This window comes from Pristis pectinata, chromosome 18, assembly GCF_009764475.1.
Source record: "Pristis pectinata isolate sPriPec2 chromosome 18, sPriPec2.1.pri, whole genome shotgun sequence".
Classification (NCBI taxonomy): Eukaryota; Metazoa; Chordata; class Chondrichthyes; order Rhinopristiformes; family Pristidae; genus Pristis; species Pristis pectinata.
The window spans coordinates 41,467,993-41,487,447 of NC_067422.1; positions in this window are offsets into that span (position 1 = coordinate 41,467,993).

Here is a 19,455-nt window from a genome sequence, read left to right on the forward strand (position 1 = left end):
AAGATCGGCACCAACTGCTGTGACTGTGACTGAGGCACACGGAGACTTAAATTGGTAGATGTAAAGTGGTCTTTATTCGTCACGACAAGCAACAATGAGAGTCAGATTTATCCCAGACAGTCAGACTCTTCTTTCCAAGATTGTATCAGTTTAATGAGTCATCATAGTCGGCACAGACATTGTGGGCCGAAGGGCCTGTTCCTGTGCTTTACGTTCCTCTGTTCTATTAATGTGAAAGACAAATATAAGGGGGCAACGTTCAGTTGCTCAGAGCGGACGTTCCTCTTCAATGGTGATAGAGGCAGAGATTTGTTCCAGGACAATGTGAGGTATATTTCATGCAAACAAGGTGTGGTTGGTTCCTGGTATCCCCGTAATGGGGCATGGGATTACAGGTAGGTAAGCCGCGATCAGAGTGAGTGGAGAATCAGAATGGAGGGGCCGTATTAATCTCAGACCATCCGCTGAACCTATTCCTCAGCCTGTGGTCAAATGTCACACAAGAGGTACTTCAAACCTGGCAGGCCGAAGCCCTGAGAGGGCCCCAGGCATTTGGGATTTTCTTGCTGAATGAAGCAGATTGGAGGGAATCAGCCACACAAAATGAGGTGCAGAGTTGGGTCTGACGATGGTTGAAACAATATCCCCTTTGCTGGAACAATGCCGCTCCCAATTCACATCCTTCGGTACCGTCAACAATTTCCATTCTTTCCAGTTTCTCAATTGATGCCGGCACGGCAGTGTAGCCGTTAGCATAACGCTATTACATCGCCAGTGACGCGGGTTCAATTCTGCCGCTGTCTGTCAGGAGCTTGTCCGTTATCCCCGTGACTGTGTGGGTTTCCTCCCGGTTTTCCTGTTTCCTCCAAGAAACCAAAGACGTACAGGTTAGGAGCTGTGGTCATGTTATGTTGGCGCTGGACGAGTGGCCACACTTGCAGGCCGCCCCCAGAGCATGCTCAGTGACTCAATAAAAAAAGAATTTCACTGTGTTTCGATGTACATGTGCCTAATAAATAAATAAATGTATCTTTAAACACAACCTGTCACAGCGGGCATTTCATTTGACTGACGTAATTGGTATGTTAATAATTTAAACATCTACAATTTAACTCTGTTGAAATCTCCCTGTCCCCTTGGAGATCGATAAATTGTATAAAACCCCTGGAGTGCTCTGTCTCCACATTCGATTCCGAGAGATTACTTGCCGCACACAGGTGCTCATCGCTGGGCAGAGAAAATGATATAAAGGTACTACAGTGTGGAGAAAATATTGTACGTGATCATTGCCGTCATTAGAGTTCCTGGTAAGTGAGCAGAGTGATTCATGTTTTGTATTTCCGTGTGTTAACTTGTTTAAGACCATGTTATTGATGATGCTTGTACAAAAATACATCAGTGATGTCGATCCTGTCAATTCAATATTCTGATTTTCTCATTTTTCTGACAACCGAAAAGAAACCACTGTTTGCTCTGACTCACGGGATCCACTCGACTGTTGTTCTTGCCTTCAGTGGCACCTTGCCCAGAGTTATCCCAGTGCTCGGGACAGGCAGCTCTCCGGGAACGTGTGACTGGGAGGGTTTTACATTGTGAAGTTCACTGTTACTGAGTTATTAATCAGAGTGAGCACCTGATACCGTGGACACACCTCGCGGTGGAGTCTGTCGCGGTCAAATCTTGGATCCTAACAACTGAATAGGTCTCCACGGATCTACTGGAGTGTCATTATCGAACTGAACCCACTGTGGAATTAGCTGACGGCTACTAAGATGTCCCTGCCTTCCCTCTGAAACCTTCCACGCTCCCATCAGATGCTGAGTTTCCAGAACGTGGGTACACACTGCTGGATGCGGTTAAATCTGTGAAACCCACTCCATCAGAGACTGTAACCAGGATTAATTATTGGAACGGTCATTCCAACTCTTGTAGCGGATGGCAGTACTTTCCTCCCCGCCATTTACCTCACCTTAATATGTCACCATTGAAGCACTCAGGTTGGACACGGTTGGATCTGTGTCTGATGTGATCAGGTTTGCAGCCACACACTGACTCCCAACACTCCTGATCTCCAGCTGAAACCCGAGCCGGTGTTCAGACCCGGATAATTTGTTCAGTGATGCCCAGTGTCTGCTCTCTTCTCTTTCTCCAGTGAATTTACTGGCGATTGTGATCCTCCCGGGGCAAGTGCGGCCTCTCCACCTGCACCATTCGCTACCTGGTGGCCATGGAAAGCGGCGGATCTCCTGGTCATTGTCACTGAGGTCAGTTTGCATCGGATCAATTATCATTACTTTCCGGTCTGTTTTTTGGACATCACCTCTGTGTGCAGCGTTATTCGTGTACTGGGATTTGCAGCAACAGACTGTTCTGTCTGGTTCACCGTAACTTTCACCTTTGATCGGTTTGTCGCCATCTGTTGCCAGAAGCTGAAAACAAAATATTGCACCGGGTAAACTGCGACTGTGGTTCTGACATCAACCGGTGTTCTGCTGTGTCTGAAAAACGTTCCCTTCTACTTCACACTGGAGCGCGGAAAGATAATTGATAACGTGCCGTGGTTGTGTACATCAATGGGTGGGTGAGATATGACTGGTTCTTTACGGTTTTAACTCCGCTGCTCCCTTTCGCTGTAATTCTGCTGCTCAACGCTCTGACAGCCCGGCACATCTTTGTGGTCAGTCGGGTCCGTGAGGGGCTGAGGGGTCAGTTCAAGGGGGAGAACCGCAGTGACCCGGAGATCGAGAGCAGGAGGAGGTATGTGGTTCTAATCTTCACCATCTCCGGCAGCTTCATCCTCCTGTGGCTGACGTATGTTGCAGAATTCCTCTATTATCAGATCACAGGTCTAGCAACAGCAGATTACAATGACTCCTAGCAGATCTTCAACAAAGTTGTTTTTTTTTTGCTGAGAAATTTCAGCTGCTGCACGAACACATTTATTTACGCGGTAACTCAGTCCAAGTTCAGGGAGCAGGTGATGAGAGCGGTGAAATATCCGGTCACCTCAGTGCTTCAGTTCATTCGTAAAGCCGCTCCCCACCCATGAGCACAACCCAGAGGCGGCCGCTGTGCCCCCAGTCCAGGATCCAGCTCCTCACTCACCGCCTGATCTCCCAGGTGTCAGTCCCCGGCGGATTGTCCCATTTCCGGGACATCAGGACCATCATAGTGATATCTGTCATATTTCCCTAATCTTCCCACCTCCTTCCGCAGTAGGTTACGTCCGGTGTAAGCTCCACCCTGGGTTAATCGACCCATCTTCCTCCGTGGTGGGTCCCAGTCCGGTGAAAGTTCCGGCCATTTGACAAATCGCCCCATTTCTCTGCAGTGTGGACCATCTGCTGTAAGCTCCGTTTTGGGACCAAACAACCTATCTCCCTCCGCAGTGGCGACCAGCATCCTGGAAGCTCCAACCTAAGACCATTCACCCAATCTCCACAGTGAGGAACTTCTATTCTAAACTCCTCACTGCGATCAAATGTCCCATCTCCCTCCACACGGGGGAAAATTCTGCTGTAAACTCCACGCGAATCAGTTATTCCCAACTCCCTCTGCTGTGGCTCCGCTCTGTTGAAAACTTGGCCCTGGAAACAATTGTATCGAACTGGTTTCGTGGTGGGGACAGGTCGGGTGAAATCCACCCTGGGATCAGTCGTTTCAATCACCATTCTTTGTATGGTCCGTTTGGTATAACCGTCCCCCGAGATCACTAACTAATCTTCGTCAGTGTGGTCTCTCTAGTATGTCCTTCCCACTAGGAACGCTTATACGATCTCCTTCCTGAGTGTGATCCAACTCTGGGTATCTCCCCATCGCGGCCGACGTTTGTTCCAGACACGAAGACCTACCGCACCGTCCAGACACTGATCCTGTTTCACCAATGTTTTCCAAAGTTACACAGTGCACACCCTCCTTTCTCCCTCCCCCCACACCCCACACGTCCCATGTCCCTGGCGATGCCAGTCTTTCTCCTATGTCTGGACAATGAAGAGGTGGCTGGAGAATCCTCAGTTAGTGATTCTTCGGTCGAGGCAGATGTACCCCCGGTCCCTGGGCAAGGAGTGTTCTGTGAATCATTGTATATCATCCACCTGTGAGGGAGAGACGAGGAGGAGGGCAAAGAGGGAGTGCCGTAGCGGGGAGAGAGGGAGAGGGAGCAGAGGGTAACGACAGAGGTGTGTGATGGGCAGTGTGGGAGCGAGAGAAGGAGGGCAACGTAGAAGCGGAGTGATGTGGAGAGTGGCAGATGGAGGGGAGGAGGGCAAAGAGGGAGCGTTGTGAGAGGGAGAGAGAGAGATCGAGGGAGAGCGCAGAAAAAGATACTCTGGCCAATGCAGAGACTTGGTGGAGAGAGGGACAGGACTGGCTGCTCAACGCTCCCGGGTATTGATGTTTGAACGTGACGGAGAAGGATATCAGCGAGGTGCAGGACCTGCACCACTGATGAGGGAGAACGTTACAGCTGCACTCAGAGTGGGCACACTGAAGGGCTCGTCTGACAGAATATTGGTAGAGCTCAAAAATGAGGAAAGTGAAATCACGGGATGATGAGGGTGGACTATAGTCCTCTTCACAGCCAACGGGAAACGGAGGAACCGATATGTAGGGAGATTATAGAAAGGTGCAAGAGCAACAGGGTTGCCGTGTTGGGAGACATTTAACTTCTCCAATATTGACTGGGACTTCCACTTTATAAGTGGCTCAGAAGGGGCAGGATTCATTAGGTGCATCTCCGAGGATTTCTTGACTCAGCATGTGGATAGTCCCAGTAGAGCAGAGGTCAGACTAGACCTTGTATTGGAAAACGGGCCTGGCCAGGAGATTGGTGATTCAGTGGGAGGGCATTTTGGGAATAGTGATCAAAACTCATTTACAGTTAAGACAGCCGTGAATGTTTAAGTTTTCATCTCAGGAGAAAGTGGTAAATTGGGGAAGACAAATTACCTCATCATTGGGCAGGAGCTGCTGTTACCGGGCAAGTCCACATATGACAGGTGCAATCTGTCTGAAAACCGACTGATCCGAATTCAGGGCCGGCATGTTCCAAATGTTCCAGGAAGGAGGAAAGACAAGGAAGGCAAGATTCTGGAAACTTGGATTACAAGAGATGTTGTAACAGAGATGAAGAAATGCCCTACGCCTTTTCCCCTTCCGCAGGAACTAATTTCCCGTGCTCCCTGGCCCGCTCATCCCTCTCTGACCCATGTAACCTCCCCATGCAATTGCAGAAGGTGTAACACATGTCCTCACCCCATATCCCCCACCACCCTCCAGGGACCTAGTCAGCCCTTCCAGGTGAGGCAAAGGTTTCCGCGCACCTCCTCCAACCTCGTCTCCTTCATTCGGTGCTCGCGATGTGGCTTCCTCTACATCGGCTAGACCAAGCGCAGACTAGCGACCATTTCGCAGAGCAGCTGCGCTCAGTCCACAATGCCCATCCCGAGCTCCCAGCTGCATGTCATTTCAATTCCATTTCCTTTCTCACAGTGTCCAATCCATCCTCGGCCTTCTCCACTGCCAGGGTGAGGCCCAATGGAAACTGAACAACACGTCATATTCCACCTGGGTAGTCTCCAACTCAATGGCATGAATATTGAGTTCTCCGGTTTTAGGGAACCCTCCACTCCGTGGTAATTTATCCATTACCACCGCTCTCTCCTTCCGATTCGCCTCCAGTCCTCCCATTTTCTCCTCTTTCCCGCCCACCCCCACCAGCCCCCATCACCCATGTTCGCCCCTCTTCCTCCCGGGTCCACCCACCCTTCGAACACACCGTTCACCCACAGGCGCCCCTCCCTCCCCCCACAGAGAGCTCGTCCCATCTGCCTGCGTTTGGCCCACAGCCTTCTAAACCTCTCCTATCCGTGTAGTTATCAGGATGGACTCTCAGCTTTCCTAATATGCCCGGCTCAACCATTATTTCTGGGCATTCATTCCAAATACGCACCACCCTTTGTGGGAAAATGCTGTCCCTGGTGTTCCTTTCAAATCTCGCCTCTGAGTCGAACCTTTGCCCTCTTGGTTTAGCACCTCCTCAGTGGGAAAAAGACAATGTGCTTTTACCCAGTCTATGTCCGTCATGATCTTATGCACCTCCATCAGGTCACCCCTCAATTTCCTACATTCCAGGGAATAAAATCCCAGTCTGCGCAACCTCTCCTTGTAACCCCCAAGTCCAGGCAACTTTCTGGTAAAACTGTCCGCACTCTTTCGAGTTTGATAACATCTTTGCATAACAGGAAGACCAAAGTTGCACACAATATTCCAAGTGAGGCCTCACCATCGTCTGATATAACTGCAACATAACTTCCTAATTCCAATACTCAGCGTCCTGCCTGATGATGGCCAGCAGGCAAAACACCTTATTCACCCCCTATCTAACAGTGACGCCTTTTGCAGCGAACTGTGCACTTGCACCCCTCCGTCCCTTTGTTTCATAACATCCCCAGTTCTCTACTACTCTCTGTTTAACACTCTATGTTATGATCTCCCAAAATGTGATACCTCGCATTTATCTGGATTGACAGCTATTTGCCAATCCTCGGCACACATACCCCTATGATCAAGATCCCCCTGTAATTTGTCAAAACATTCAACACCATCCAAAACACCGTCTATTCGAGTGCCATCAGCAAATTACTCACCATGCCTTGTACATTCACAACCAACTAGGGTCCAAGCACCAACCCCGGGGGCACACGACCAGACAAATGCCTCCACTCGTGGAAACACCCCTCGATCATCATCCTCTGCTTCCCACCACTGAGTCTGTTAGGTATTCAAGCTGCTATATCCCCTCACCACCCCACCCCCCCCCACCGATACCATGCGATGTTAACCTTCCAGCATAGCCTACGAAGATAGTGCTTGTCAAAGGCCTTGCTGTCGTCCATACAGACAACATCCACGGTCCGACCTCATCTTCCCTCTTGTTCGCTCCTGGAAGGAAAGAGATTTATCAGACATGACTTCCCACGTACAAAGCCGTGCTGACTGCCCGAATTAGACCCTGTCTCTCCAAATGTTGGTAGATCCTGTCCCTCAGAATCCACTCCACCAATGTACCCACCAACGATGTCAGACTCACTGGACTGCAGCGTCCTGCCTTGTTTTTGCGACCATTTTTAAACAATGGCACCACATCAGCCATTCTCCAGTGATCCAGAACCTCACCTGTGGCCAGGGACGAAGCGAAAATCTCTGCACATGCTCTGCAATTTCTTCTCCAGCTTCCGACAAGCTCTGGGAATTTACCAGGTCAGACCAGATGGATTGACACACCTTCAAGCATTTTAAGCCCTCCAGTAGCTCCTCCCTCCTCCCTGCTAATTTGTACGTCTTTCAAGGGTGCAATGTGTCTGGGCTCCTAACGGGTTGAGATCAGCCTCTCCCTCTCGCTGTGGTTCTGCACAATTTCGACGTAAACCGGGTCTGTCAGGGTCTGAGAGGTCATAGAACCGCAGTGACACAGAGACGGAGAGCAGGAGGAGGTCTGTGGTTTTACTCTTCACCCTCATGTAAACTATTCGCATCTTTCTGTGCCAATTTCTGAGTTACTGAAGCTGTCGGCGGAGCGCGTGACAGAATGTAACTATTAAATAAAATAAATGATTCAACCACTCGGATTAGATGTAGAATATAGAATAGTCCCGCATCAGGACAGGCCCTTCGGCCCACAATGTCTGTGCCGGACTTAATGCCAGTCTGAACTTCACCTACCTGCCTGTACATGACCCATATTCTTCTATTCCCTGCCTGTTCATGTGTCTTTATAATAGCCTCGTAAAAACCTCCATCGTATCTGCTTCCAGCAATCCCCCGGACAGCCCGTTCCAGGCACCGACCACTCTGTGTAAACACTTCAACTTCACATCTCATTTACAATATTCTCACTGTCTGCTGAAATTCCCACCCTCTCGTACTTAATATTTCTACCCTGTGGAAAAAAAAGTTGCCGACCTGATCGATGTTTCTCACAATTTTTCAACCTCCCTCAGGTCTCCCCTCAGCCTCCGCCGCTCCAGAGAAAACAACCCAAGTTTGTCCCACCTCTCCTGATAACTCACACCCTCTAATCCAGGAATCATCCGGGTGAACCTCTTCTGAACACTCCTCAAAGCCTCCACACCCTTCCTGTAATGGGGAAACCGGAAATACACACGCTAGGATTACTTTAACGAGGTCCTTTAACTGGGCAATATCAACACGTATGACACAGATATGACCCTAACTCAAACTGGGAATTTTGACAGGATAATCTCCTACCACCAGTGAAAACTTCTGCTTTGGCTCTGAGCCCCCAGTCACACCGAAGCATTTATTTCCCCGACCACTCACACCTGAAGAATTTCCTGACGTCCTGTGTGAACCCCTGCCCTTCCCGACCTCCAGCAACATACTCCGGGACCTTAGCCCACACACCTCTACGCCCCCACCAGCAATCCCACAAACACAGACACACCACCCACTCTCTACAGACAAATACAACGCAAACATCTCCTCCATGTGCCTAATCCTGGCATTCCGGGCGGAAATCATCTCTCTGCAAGTTCTCAACACACTCTCTGCTCTCAGTCCCCACTCTCTTGATCCCCGGAAACACTGATACACACACCATGGACTTTAAAAGACCTCTGATCCCAAGCAATGCAGCCCACGTACGCGCGCGTGTTCGTACACACACACACAAACACACACACACACACACACACGCGCGCGCGCACACACACACACACACACACACACACACACACACACACACACACGCACGCACACACCACAATGCTTGGGACTCCCAATCACATCCAATAAAACTCAAATGAACAATATATACGACAGAGCCGTGAAAAGCTTTTGGATGGGCACATGGATGTGCAGTAAATGCAGGGATATGGAGGTTGTGTAAGCAGAAGAGATTCGTTTCGTTCGGCGTTTAATGACCGGATGAATTAGTTCGGCACAACATCGTGTGTTGCACTGTGCTGTATTCCATGTGACTAAACCATGGACCCCAGTAACTGTGAGTGCAGCTTGACGAGGGGAATGAAGGCGTGGGCCAGATCACAGTTGTAGTTTCTGGTTGTACCGTATCTCCAATAAAGAGAACAACAGACAGTGGAGGGATAATAACCCCGCCGCCCACAAACTGACACCCCAACCCCCACCCAACACGTTTGCACAGCAAGCGCTGCTATCAAAAACACACCTTCCAAAGGACTTTAAAGTCACAGCCGACGTGCTGCCGCATACGTATTTACACCGGAGAAGTCCCAGCATGAAACAACTCTTCACCCCACTGGTGCACACAGTGAAGTGGATTGGACACTTCAATTCATACTTTATGAAGGAATCAGAGAACGCAAGTGATAGCGGACACAGTTAAAAAATAGGATCCCACTGGGGATTGAAAGGCTCGATGTGGAGATCACATTCCCTCTTATTTTAGAATCTAGAACTTGGGTCATTCTTTATAAGGGTCACTAAAGAAGTTTATAAAATTAAAGACAGAATTTGTTTTCTCAGGTTAGAAATATCAAGTAATAGAGGTCATGCGTTTAAGATAAGAGAGAGAACTTTTAAAGGAGCTGTGTGGGGCAATTTATTTTACACAAAGAATGGTGGGTGCCTGGAACCGACTGCCAGGCCTGGTGGTGGAGGCAAATACGATGGTGGTTTCTGAAAGGCTTTTATATAGACACATAAACATGCAGGGAATGGAAGGATATGGATCATGGACAGGCAGAAATAATTTGGCATTGTGTTCTCCACAGTCGTGGTGGGCCGGAGGGACTATGCTGTGCTGTTCCACGGTCGATGCACCATGGAGGTGGGATCTAATATTTCGGTCTCTTGTTCTGTCGTGTTACATTAAAACAAAATCCTGCCCCTTCCATTCGTCTTGTTGTTTAGTTTTTGAGGTCAGCTCTGCTCTCCACTTTACAATGACCGTTTGGCGAGCAGACCTGCAATGACTCGGTCCAGTTCCTCTCTGCTCTCTTTCTCTGAAGGGGTGACCAGTTCAGGTAAGTTTGCAGGCCCAAGATCTCCAAAGACTGGACCCCATGCTTCTGGAAGTATCTGCTGACAGGCCTGTCCTGCTGTCCTCTGTAATGACTGGAGATTCAGTCTTACAGCAAACCGCCACTTTGATCTGGCCCACGCCTTCGTCACCCGAGTCATAGAGTCACACGGCATGGAGGCAGGTCTTCGGCCCAACTCTCCAATGCCGAATGCATTGCCCAGCGATCTGGTCCTGTCTCCCCGCGTTTGGCCCAGAATCCTCTAAACCTGTCCTCTCTATGTGCTTAATTCGATGGCTTTTAATTTCTGCTGATGTGCCCGCCTCAACCGCTATTTCCTGCAGCTCATTTCAAATACGGACCACCCTTTGAAGAAACTGCCCCGATGTCCCTTTTAAATCTCTCTCCTATGATCTGAAACATATTCTCTCTTGTTCTGGCATCTCCTTCCTGGGAAAAGAAGACAATGTGCTTTCCCCTGTCTCTACCCCACATGATTTTATATACCTGTCTCAGGTCACCCCCCTAATCTCCTAAATTCCATGGAAGAAAGTCCTATTCTAGGCAACCTCCCCTTGTAACGCAGTCCCTCACGTCGAGCAAACATCCTGGGATTTTTTTCTGGAATATTGTCAGTTGAATCACGTGTTTCCACTTACAGGATGAGCAAAACTATACACAACGTTCCAAGTGCGGCCGATAAAAGTGTTATATAACTGCAGCGTAACTTTCCAACTTCTCCACTCAGTGCTCTGACTGATGAAGATATTGGTATTGTCACTTGTACCGAGGTACAGTGAAAAACGTGTCTTGCATACTGTTCATACAGATAAATTCATTCCACCGTGCATTTAAGTAGGAGAGGGTATAAGCAAGAACAGTACAGATTGAAGTGTCACAGCGACAGGGAAGTGCATTGCAGGTGGACAATAATGTGCAAGGTCATAACAAGGTGGATTGTGATGCCAGGAGTACATCTCATCGTGTAAAGGAACCGTTCAATAGTCTTGTCACGGTGGGATAGAAGCTGTCCTTGATGCTGGTGGTATGTGCCCTCAGAAGGGAGAAGAGAGAATGACCCGGGTGAAGGGGGTAGTTGAATATGCTGGCTGCTTCACCGAGGCAGCGAAAGGTATAGACATGGAGTGGAGCTGGTTTCCGTGATGCATTGGGCTGTGTCCACAACGCTCCACAGTTTCTTGCGGCCCACGGTAGATTAAAAGCCACTTGCCAGTCCACAACCCACACACCTAACGGATCAAGATCCCCACGTCATTATCCAGAACCTTCCACGTTATCCAGAACACCTGCTATTTTAGGGTCATCTTCAAAGTGATCAACAATGCTTTTTACATTTAAAGCCAGATCTATATCAATTACAAATAACAAAGTTCCCAGCACCAAAATGTGTGGCACACCATTAGACACAGGGATCCAGTTCGAGAAACAATCCTTGGCCACCACCATCTGCTTCCTACCACTGAGCCAATTATGAATCCAATCTGCTGTCTCCCCCGGATCCCATGCGATCGATCCTTCCAGACAAGCCTGCCATGAGGGACCTTGTCAAAGGCCTTGCTGAAGTCCAATCAGCGGGAGGGAAGTGAAGGGGAATCAGAGGGAGGGGTGAAGGGGAATCAAATGCAGGAGATGAAGGGGAATCAGAGGGAGGGGGTGAAGACGAATCAGAGGGTAGGGCTGAAGGGGAATCAGTGGGAGGGGGTGAAGGGGAATCAGAGGGTGGGTATGAAGGGGGCACTGGGAAGAACCACAAACTGTTACAGAACCTGACACTGACATCGATCTGAACCGGTTTATGGATAATTTCGACTGTCCTTTCACTAGGACAGAACCCACCTCGTTCCCACAAAAAGATGGAGAGGGACCGGCCTCAGCTCCAACAGTAACATTTGTCTCACCTGGAAAACAGAGGGGGAGAGCGAGAGAGAGAGAGAGAGAGAGAGAGAGAGAGAGAGAGAGAGAGAGAGAGAGAGAGAGAGAGAGAGAGAGAGAGAGAGAGAGAGAGAGAGAGAGAGAGAGAGCTGTTCTCCAATTCGTAGTGGAGCGGGAAACTGGGGCTAATTCACCCCCTCACTCGCTTACCCAGGAGTCAGTGGAGCAGGAATCGGGCAGCGGAATCCCGTCTGAATCTCCAACACCTACCCGAACCCAGGGGTCAGTGGGAGAGTGATCGGGAGCAGGAACTCCACGCTGATTCACCTCACTCCCTCCTTAATACAGGAATCAGTGGTAGAGGGATTGTGAGCGGGAATCACATCAGATTGACCCAGGTAACACGGGGTCAGTGCTCAGTGACCTGGAGCCCTAACCCTGAAGAATCAACAAATTTCCCAACGCCAGTATCTAGGTCCCTGAGATCATTTTCAGTCAGGCACTGCCAGAGCCAGAATAGGTGACGATCAGGCAACTAATCGTAGACATTAAAACTAAAAACTGCATCCCTGTCATACCTGCTTGACAGCATAAAGTAACCAGGACCATATCCATTGGATGGAGAACACAGACTTAAACATGGTTCAGGAGTGGATGCAGTCTTTAAACTAGAATGGAGATAATGCTGAGAGAGGCAAGGTCCACAACTGGGATAAACCATCGTGAATCTCTCCCGTACATTTATCCCCACCGAAACCCAGGCAAGGGTTCTGAACAGGGGTCTCACTTTTATACCAGCTGCAAAACTCCACAAAGAACAGATCCAGATGGATATGAGTAAATTTCAGTGAGAAATGACCAGAGCGATTGAAAGCGTTCCTGAGATTAAAGATAAACCTAATCTAACCAGCAAAGAGATATCAGAACTGAAAGAACTTAAATAGAATAAAGAGATTGTCATTAAACCAGCAGATAAGGGGAGCCGTATAGTCATCACGGACAGGCAGCAATACCTACCAGAGGCACACAGACAGTTACACAACACAGAACACTACACTAACCTGACAGACCCCATGTACGGGGAAACAGAACAGGAGATTAGGGACATTCTAGAGGAGCTCTGAAGGTGTCGTCACATCAACAGAAACAATTTGAATACCTGACAGGGACACAAGCCCGGGTGAGAAAGTTCCACATTCTCCTCAAAATACACAAGCAGCCGGACACTTGGAATGTACCCAGAGAAGTCCCTCCGGGAAGACCCATCGTGTCGACTGTGGCAGTGAGTCCTACATGATCGCAGAATACATTGACTCCTTCCTCAATCCACTGTCACAGAAACACCCCAGTTACATCAAAGACACGGACCACTTTGTCCAAATAGTCAATTCCCTCTCAGTCCCCCCTGACACCACACTTTTCACCATCGGCATTGAAAGCCTGTACAAAAATATAGAGACAGACAGGGGCATAGGGGCAGTCAGAGAGATCCTGCAGAAATACCCAGATCTGGAGAGGTCAGCTGAAGGCTTAGTCAAACTCCTCCACCTATGCCTGACAAAACAACGAGTTTGAATTAAATGATGAATTCTACTTACAAGTCACTTACTTACAGCTTATGCCAACATATACGGTACATGGGAAAGTGGAAGAGACAGTCTTCCCATAATGTCCACAAAAGTCCATGTGCCTCTACAGATATCGAGATTATATCTGCGGGGTCTGGAAACATTCAGAGAGAGAGTTAGAAGAATTCATCCAAATCCTGACACACATCACCCCTCCAGTAAAGTGAAGGCCATCACAAGGAGAGAGAAAGTTGATTTCTGAGACACCGCCGTTTTAAAACTAGCAGCAGAAAATGGTTGGCAGAATCTGGCAACTAAAGTCTTTTTCAAGTCAACAGACACCCACACCCTCCTGCACACAGCGAGCCATCACCCCAAACACACCTTCAGGGGCATCGTCAAATCACAACTGACCCCCTTCCACCACATTTGCACCAAGGAGAAGGAATTAAACCAGGCCACGACTATCCTCTACACTGCACTCAGACAAAGAGGTTACAGGAAACACAGACTGAGGCACATCAAATCATACTTCCTGAGAGGCCTGAGAAACCCCAGGCCACAGAATAGGGCGACATCCAAGCTTCCACTGTTATCAGTGGTATCACTGTCATACCACTGCAGGATGTGCAGTAGGATGGCCATCAAAATCCTCACACTAATTAAGACCTATTTCCAACAACTGAAGGGGTGGGTGAGCTCACTGAGAGAATACACAATAGTGTCAGCTTTAAAAAGGGCTAAGAATCTAATAGACCTATTAGTTAGTAGCACACTGTACACAGCTCCAGACTGTGGTGGGAGACTCTGTAGAGCATGTAAACATTTAAAAATAGCAAAAAGCAAACGCAACAGAGAGACAGGAAAATGGGCATAGACAGAGCAGAGGACAAACTGTGGCCAGCAAAATCTAGTCTATGCAACTCGTTGTAAAGAATACCACATCTTATACACAGGAGAAACAGGTAACAGCCTCAGGGTTAGACTCACAGGGCAGCTCAGTACTATTACAGGGCAAGACCAGAGCACACCTGTCAGCAGGCATTTCCAGAAGCACGGGATCCAATCTGTAGAGATCTTGGGCCTGGAAACGAACCTGAACTGGTCAACCTCCCAGAGAAACAGAGCAGAGCAGAAATGGATTTTGTTAATACAAACCCACTCCATCAACGGTCTGAACCAAGTCTAAACAAAATAAAAAAAAAACTAGAAAACCACAATTGAGCGCAGTAAATTAGTCTTAGAAAGATTAGGGTCACACGTTCCCTGTTAATTTGACTCTGAATGGGGACCCAATCCCAAAAACGATCTTCCCCCTCACCCGACATTCACTCCCATACACGCCCGCACACTTACACCCTGACCCAGACAGAACCCACCCCGCCATAGACCAGCACACAAGTACGAACCCTCCCCCAATCCCACATGCATCCCCATACATTTATACTGGGGTCCCAGAAATTTTTTTTCCCTAACATAGATCAGGCAACACACTCCCCGGTGACCACACATACATTCCCGTACATTCCCCCAAACACTTACACCCGGGTCTCAGCCGGCTCCCCCGACACAGCACATTACACGTTGCACCACACGGCCACATTACATACATGCCTATATAGAGATCCAAAATTCTCAGACAGCTTCCCCACACAGGCCAGCCAATAGGTACCCCTTCTGACCACACAGATACTCCTGTACATTCCCCCCAGAACACCCGGGCCTCAGCCTGCTCCCCCGGCACAACACATTACAGGTTCCACCCCCCACCATCCGACATACATCACTATATACATACACTGGTATCACAGACAGCTTCCTCACACAGACCAGACAATAGGAATCCCTTCTGATCCCACATACACATCCCTGCACTCCCCCTGTACCCAACCCCCAGATATCCCTGGCCAACACCCCCGCAAGCAAACACCTTTCACAATGGCAATTTCCAAAATTCACCACCACCACCAGCCCTTTTCCTAATCCTGACATCCCACAACCCTATCGAACTCCCCGTTACCCCTGCTAACACCCCACATGCCAAAACCCTCCACAAACACAAGTTAGCCCCCCTCCCCCACCTCAAAACACGACTACAATTGCTGGGACCCCTGTCCCACCCTATTAAGATGAGGAATCTGGAATAAGACACAGATCACAATAAAGGCGAAAGGATCGGGACCAGGATAATGGAGGCGTGGGCCAAATCAAAGTGGCAGGGTCCAGTGAGACTAAATCTCCAGTAACGAGATCAATGAACACGAGAGGGAAAATGTTCCCACTGCCTGCAAACTGGCAACTGAACCTGAAGGCAGGGAAGTGTTTAGATAACAGGACATAGCTGCTGGAGCAGAGATCAACAGATGGAGTTCAGAATACAGCTGAAGTGGAGGACAACTGACCGTCAGACAAGCTCAGTCACGACAGAAACCAGAGCACCTCATTGCAGGGAGAATGGGTAAAACTCTTTCTGGCAAAACAAATAGGTCCCATTTGTCCGGCAGTTGGAGGAAACCCCTGCGGAGATAAAAACAAAGTTCAAACACAACAAAGAGAAGTGAGTTCTTGATAACATTGTGAAATCTGCCTGGAACTATTGTAACGCGAATGCTATAAATTGCTGGAGGTCCTTTGGATCAGTGGAAATATCTTTGAGCTCTCACTCGAAGTGCTCCCCAGTACCCACTGTAACAGGCCTGAATAAACAGACTTGTTTGAGAAATTCACCACTGTTCTACAACAGATTTAATTTGTGTGTTGTCACAAGATCACAAGACACAGAAGTAGGCCATTCGGCCCATCGAGTCTGATCCATGAGCCAAACTAATACCATTCCCATCTAGCCCAAATTTCCGGCCTTATTCCCATATCCCTGGATACCTTGACTAATTAGCTACTTATCAATCTCCTCCTGAAATGCCAGCAGTTATCGGGCCTCCACTGTTGTACGTGGCAAAGAATTCCATAATTTCACTCCCTGCACCACGCATTCATCTGCATGTGTCTGGAGCTGCTGGGCCCAGCGCTGTGGGCGGAGCTGCTGGGCCCGGTGCTGTGTGTGGAGCTGCTGAGCCTGGTGCTCTGTCTGGTGCTGCTGTGCCTCAGGCTGTGTCCAGTGCTGCTGGGCCAGGTGCTGGTCCTTGTGCTTCTGGGCCTGGTGCTGTGTGCGGTTCTGCTGGGGTTGGTGCTCTGGTTGGTCCTGCTGGACCTGGTCCTGTGTGCGATGCTGCTGGGCCTGGTGCTGTGAGCTGTGCTTCTGGGTCTGGAGCTGTGAGTGGTGCTAATAGACCTGGTGGTGTGGTCTGGTTCTGCTGGCCCGATGCTGTGGGCATTGGTGTTGCTGGGACCGCTGCTGTGTGTGGTGCTGTGGTGCTGCACAGCACCAGACTCAGCTCCAGGACCAGCAGCTCCACACACAGAACCAGGCCCAGCAGCTCCACACACAGCACCAGACCCAGCAGCTCAAGACAGAGCATCGGGCCCAGCAGCACCAGAGACTGCACCCGGCCCAGCAGCACCGCACATAGTACCGGGCCCAGCAGCACCTCACACAGCAGCAGTCCCAGCAACACCGCACACAGCACCGGGCCCAGCAGCACTGCACACAGCACCTGCCCAGCAACACTGCACACAGCATGGGGCCCAGCATCACTGCACACCGCACCAGTACCAGCAGCCGCTCACATAGCACCAGTTCCAGCAGCACCACAGTCAGGACCTGGCCCAGCAGCACTAGACACTGCACCAGGTCCAGCAGAACCAGACAACGCTCCAGCCCAGCAGCATCGCAGAAAGCAGCAGGCCCAACAGTACAAGACACAGCAACGGGCCCAGCAGCACAGCACACAGCACCAGTCCCATCAGCACCGCACACAGCACCAGTCCCAGCAGCTCTGCACACAGCAACCGGCCCAGAAGCTCTGTACACAGCACCAGCCCAGCAGCACCACACTAGCACAGGGTGCAGCAGAATCGCACACAGCACCAGACCCTTCAGCATCTCACACAGCGTCGGGCCCAGCAGCACTGCTCACAGTCCCAGCAGCAGCTCACATAGCACCAGTCCCAGCAGCACCGCAGAGAGGACCTAGCCCAGCAGCACTGCACACAGCACCAGCCCATCAGCAGCGTGCAAAGCACAGACCCAGCAGCTCCAGATACAGCAACAGTCCCAGAAGCACGCAACAAAGCTCCAGGCCCAACAGCACCAGACACAGCACCGGGCCCAACAGCCACAGACACAGCATCTGTTCCAGCAGCACCACACACAACACCAGGCCCAGCAGCACCGCACACAGCACCAGGCTAAGCACGACCAGACTCAGCAACAGTCCCAGCAGCACCGCATCAGCTCCAGCCCCAGGAACACCAGACCCTTCACCAGGCCCAGCAACACAGCACACAGCACCAGGCCCAGCAGCACCACACACAGCACCAGGCCCAGCAGTTCCAGACACATGCAGATTAATATGTGGGTCAGTGACTGTTGCAGGTAGTGAAATTATGGGATTCTTTGCCACATACATCAGTGGAGGCCTGATCACTGGGGGCGTTTCAGGAGGAGATTGATAAGTAGCTAATTAGTCAAGGTATCCAGGGATATGGGGATAAGGCCGGAACTTGGGGCTGGATAGGAATGGTATTAGTTTGGCTCATGGAGCATACTCGATGGGCCGAATGACCTACTTCTGTGTCTTGTGATCTTGTGACAACACACAAATTAAATCTGTTGTAGAACAGTGGTGAATTTCTCAAACAAGTCGGTTTATTCAGGCCTGTTACAGTCGGCACTGGGGAGCACTTCGAGTGAGAGCTCAAAGATATTTCCACTGATCCAAAGGACCTCCAGCAATTTATAGCATTCGCGTTACAATAGTTCCAGGCAGATTTCACAATTTCATCAAGAACCCACTTCTCTTTGTCGTGTTTGAACTTTGTTTTTATCTCCGCAGGGGTTTCCTCTAACTGCCGGACAAATGGGACCTATTTGCTTTGCCAGAAAGAGGTTTCCCCATTCTCCCTGCAATGAGGTGCTCTGGTTTCTGTCGTGACTGAGCTTGTCTTACGGTCAGTTGTCCTCCACTTCAGCTGTATTCTGAACTCCATCTGTTGATCTCTGCTCCAGCAGCTATGTCCTGTTATCTAAACACTTCCCTGCCTTCAGGTTCAGTTGCCATTTTGCAGGCAGTGGGAACATTATCCCTCTCGTGTTCATTGATCTCGTTACTGGAGATTTAGTCTCACTGGACCCTGCCACTTTGATTTGGCCCACTCCTCCATTATCCTGGTCCCGATCCTTTCGCCTTTATTGTGATCTATGCCTTATTCCAGATTCCTCATCTTAATAGGGTGGGACAGGGGTCCCAGAAATTGTAGTCGTGTATGTGAGATGGAAGCGGGGGTTTAACTTGTGTTTGTGGAGGGTTGTGACATGTGGGGTTTTAGCAGGGGTAACGGGGAGTTCGATAGGGTTGTGGGATGTCAGGATTAGGGAAAGGGCTGGTGGTGGTGGTGAATTTTGGAAATTGACATTGTGGAGGGTTTTGCCTGCGGGGATGTTGGCCAGGCTTTGTCGGGGGTTGGATACAGGGAAAGTGCAGGGACGTGTATGTGGGGTCAGAAGGGGTGCCTATTGTCTGGTCTGTGTGATGAAGCTGTCTGTGATACCAGTATATGTATATAGGGATATATGTCGGATGGCGGGGGTTGCAACCTGTAATGTGCTGTGCCAGGGGAGCAGGCTGAGTCCCGGGTATTTTGAGAGAAATATACAGGAGTATATGTGTGGTCAGGAGGAGTACCTATTGGCTGTCCTGTCTGAGGAAACTGTCTGCGAATTTTGGATCTGTATATAGGCATGTATGTAATGTGGCCGTGTGGTGGAACGTGTAATGTTCTGTGTCGGGGGAGCCGGCTGAGTCCCGGGTGTAAGTGTTTGGGGGGAATGTACGGGAGTGTATGTGTGGTCACTG